This window comes from Sapajus apella, unplaced genomic scaffold (genome assembly GCF_009761245.1).
Source record: "Sapajus apella isolate SASKATOON/1434 unplaced genomic scaffold, GSC_monkey_1.0 scaffold9, whole genome shotgun sequence".
NCBI classification, from domain to species: Eukaryota; Metazoa; Chordata; class Mammalia; order Primates; family Cebidae; genus Sapajus; species Sapajus apella.
Genome location: NW_022436949.1, coordinates 15477758 through 15482573, shown reverse-complemented (window position 1 = coordinate 15482573; position 4816 = coordinate 15477758).

The window sequence follows — 4816 nt, the reverse complement described above, 5'->3', positions numbered from 1 at the left end:
ACACACAGGATATATAGCAAAAAGAAAAAAAAATTATTTTGCCCCTTTCCATTACCCATTTATTTGTAGAATTTTGGAGTGAGAGGCAGTATATGTCTTTAATTCTCTTTCACACCCTTCCATATCTGGTTTTGCAAATGAGAAACCAAATTGCAGTTTGATACATTGTATTTGACATATTTTAACATTTTATTAGAATCTTATTTTTTCTGTCATTTGAATTGAAGATTTCTTTCTCTATGTTTTTCGTGTGCATGTTTTCAGATAAGTTCTCTAGAATCTCAGGAAGACTTTTTGACTGCAGATTTAAAACTGTTTTTAGTTGAGATAATTTTCTTCTCAGTTGTATTTTTATTTCCTCTCATTTCTTTTTTTTTTAATTTTTGACTTTGAAACCCATGTTATTCACTTTTTACAAGTTTTTTTGTTATGTATTCTATATTTCTCCTGTCTTTTCCCTCATAATTTATAACTTATTATACTGTGGTTCTGTGCTCCAATACATCTGTTCTTGATCTTCCTTGTCACAAATTTGGAACTTAAGAGTAAATACCGTATATTACTTACTTCACTTTTGGTATTGATTTTTTTAAAACCACATGCTTTGAGTCAAAAAAACAGTATATATTTTCTTCTTAAATAATTTTTTCTTCTTGTTAAATAATGACCTCTTCTATTTATTTGTAATTTGTTTCCTCTTCTTCAGATTTAATTAATTAATAATCTCTGTGGACTTAGAGCAAATGTTAGTTTTCTTTTCCTTAGGGATCCCATTGTTGGATTACCTTATGACAAGTCTCAGAAAATGAAGTAGTTTCTCACACTTATGTCTTGGCACAGTGGCCACAATTATACCCTTGGAGAATGAGGAAGAATTATATCTGATCCCTGCTTTACCTGAACTCTTGAAAAAAATTATAATAGGTCTCTAATATTTTTTCACTTATAAACTTTACACTTATGTTACTATCCTAATTGTTAAAGCACTTATCATATTTGGAAAGTGTTTCCAATTTTAAAAACCCGCAATTATATTGGAACATTGATTCCAGAATGGATTAGATTATATGATTAGATTGGACCACCTAATCCAGGAAAAACCAAGATAATTTTCACATATCAAAGTCTTTAATTTGACTGAGCTCCCACATCATATAAGGTAAAATATGAACTGGTTCTAATAATTCAGCAATGACATCATTGGGAGGCCATTACTTTGTCTACCATGGGAGCCAAATTAAATATACTGGTGATTAGGTATTAAATGTGGCATCATATATTGTCAATACATTTATTCTTTTTCCAAAATCTTGATAAGAAGATGCATACTAGTTTATTCTTACATGACAGAGCAAGAAAATTCTCTTTATTCCTATGAGGATATCTCTTAATAATAAATACTTAATATTTCAGAAAAATCAACCCCAATGTGGACTTCTGATGAGAGAGCCAAACATTCCATCATATTGATGACATTCTGATGGTGGCACTCATGAAGAAAATTGGTATATTGTAACGTATCTCTTGCAGTCTCAGCTGAAAAAATGAACATGTCATGAATCTGTCCAATTTTTTGAACTCAAGTCCTTTTTCTAACTTTTTCTACTACTGACAATTACATACATTTTTTTCATTAACTTTTAATCTGTTCCTTGGGCTTAGTGGGAAAATATTACCTCACCAGAGGCAAAATGTTTCTTTCATTCAATATTTCAACATTGACAGGAATATTTTTCAAGCCAAAATCCCATAAGGTGTGATAAACCCTAGAAAACTCAACATGAAATAAAAATCTTGTATCCAATGAACAAACCTATCTCCTGATGATTTAACCAACTCTACTAACACAGTTGTACTTACCCAGTAGGAAAATATATGGCATTGGCAAATTCTTCATTTAAACTTAAAGGAGTTCTGACTTAAGGGGATTTTCACCTACAAGACTTAGTATCTGAAAAAAGAAAAAAGTTAACGAGGGGGACATTCTTACTTTTCGTGGGCAAAAATCCTATTATCATATACAGAAGAGCATCTAGAATATGCTTAGAATTGTACAATCATAACATTGGTAACTCAAAGAGCTAAGCCTAAAACCAGTATGGTTATAAAAGTAACATGAAATTCTTGAATACCCAGTAAAAAATTTACTGGACACATTAAGATTATATAATGACACTTAACAGAACCTTACCTTGTTCCATATATGTGGGATTCAGCTCAATGTGAGTTGAGCATATTGCTATATAAATTTTGACCAGCTTCCAATTTATTCAACTCCCTACCATTCCCAAGGTGGAATCAATATAACAGTTTCAGTATAACACAGTGCTATGCCCTTAATGGGTGACTAGCATAGATATGAAGGCATTGAATGACAACTTCTATCACATGATCTATATGAGATGTAAACGGACTTAATGCAATCTAAACACTGAACTATCTTCATAGCAATTGCCAATCCTAATATATGATTTTCTAGTTATTCCCTGTCAATTACGCCCAAATGCAGCAGGCACTATTAGGTCCATAAGTGGCTAACCCAAGTAATTCTCTAACAAAACTCATAAAGGATGAATACAGTCATATTCTGCAATGGCTTCCTTAGCTGATAATATTTATAGATACCTTGAATTTTTAGAATAGAAATAAATGGAATTCAATGTGATTTAATAAAATTTTCAGTGTTCATACAGTGACAAATTTGTGCTTTTTTTTTAATTCTGATCTTGGCTAAAATTATATATTAGGATACCTCATAGATACAACTTTTGAGTCTTTTTTTAAAAATTTCACAATGACTTGTGTCATATACAATGAAAGGATAACTAAGTTATTGTCTCCAGGGTTCTACAATTTTGCCATATACCCCATTCACAATGAAGGAAGTTGTGATGGCTCTTAGGCCTATGCAATAGATTCCCTGGCTTTTGGAGTCATCATTCCACTTTCAGGGTGTCACATTTAGTAAGAAAGTGGTACACACTTTTTCAGATTTTTAGGTGAAATCTCATTCTGTCTGGAAAATGATGACCTGGCTCATGAAAGTAGATGACATCTCACCATCTCCACTGGTGAGAGAGAGTATGTGACCTTGACATAAATACTAAAAGATCTTAACCTCCGATAACCTCCCACGATTTTCCCAGCTGTAGAAGAGAATATCATTACTCCTTTGGATATGTATTTAGTAAATAAATATAGTGGTGAAAAACCTTATTGTCATACTACTCCCTGAATTGATGTATGAACTAATATCACCCTGGCAGCAGCAGTCATGATTCATGGAATAAATTGATATGCTCAATATAAAACAGCAGCTCCCCAGTATTGATGATGTTACTTGTTCTGAAATGGACACATACATAGAATAAATCGTACAACCCCTTGTTGGTAGCTCTCTACCATTTTTGTTACACCTAGTTTGATTAATATTTTTAATGCCATTAAATTTACTGTTTACCTGAAGAAAATACTGATACCAACATCTTGATCCACAAGGTTGATCTTACTTATATAACAGACAGCTCTCTGTAACATGCTGAATTTTCTTTTTCTGTTGGGATTCCAGGTATGTCTTGTCTTTGTAGTACTTCACTTCTGCACAATGGAGATAATTCTAAGGAAATTTTCTGTAAAGTAATAAAATTAATCTTCAGAATGGATCACCTGCACCTTCAAACTGTCTGAGAAAATTTCTAGAATTTATCCCTTGTAATTTTATATTATTACAAAAGCCCAATAAATTGTGTAAGTGACAGGTTTCATAATACCAAAAAAAAGTTCCAAGTTATTACAGTAATTCAAGACTCAGCTGGCTTGACCCCAATCCCAAGTTCTAGTTTTATGTTTTGTTTTAATGCAACCAAAACAACCTACTAAGTGAATAGAACTATTTTCCATCTATTTATAAGAATTTCTCTCTGGATTGGCTGAGCTAAAATGAAATATAGAAACTTGTACACTTGTTTAGGGGAGATTGCCAATGAGAACTTCAGAGCTCTTATTCATCCTTAAATCTACTCTGCTCAGAAAATATATTTTGTTTTGTTACAAAATATTGAATGGTTTCTCACAGTCTGCATAATACAGATGGCTGATGAGAAGCTTCAGAGTATTGGAGTCAGGAGAGACTAAAGTGAGACAAGTAACCCTATGATGTAGTTTAGTTGCAAGTCCCCATCCAAATCTCCTGTTGAATTACAATCCCTAAGTTGGAGGTGGGACCTGGTGGAAGGTGCTTGGATCATGGTGGTGGTTTCCAATGGTTTGCCACCATCCTTCTAGTACCATCTTGTGGTACAGTTCTCATGAGATCTGATTGTTTAAAAGAGTGTATCACCTCCCTCTTCACTCTTTTTCTCTCTCCTCCTGGCCATATAATGATGTGCCTGCTTCCCCCTTAACTTCTATCATGATTGTAAGTTTTTTGAGGCCTCCCCAGAAGCAGCAGCCTGTAGAGCTCACAAAACTGTGAGCCAGTTAAACCTGTTTCTTTCTAAATTATTCAGTCTCTGGTGTATCTTTATATCAGTTGCAAGAACAGACAAACGCACCCTCTTAACCTGATCACCCACACTACTTATGTAAAGGAGTCTGGGAATAAGCAACCTTAGTAGTGCTCCAGAGTACCCAGCTGAAACTATAGTAGGTATGCATCACACTAGGAGACTCCCTAAGAAAATCAGTGGTTCTCATTTGGAGAAGAGCAAACTTTCATTGCAAAGCTTAGGGTCCTATAAATTTACTAGTGTCATTCCTCAAATGCTCACCGGAAACAAACAAACAAACAAACAAAGACAGTTAAGCAAAGCTATGG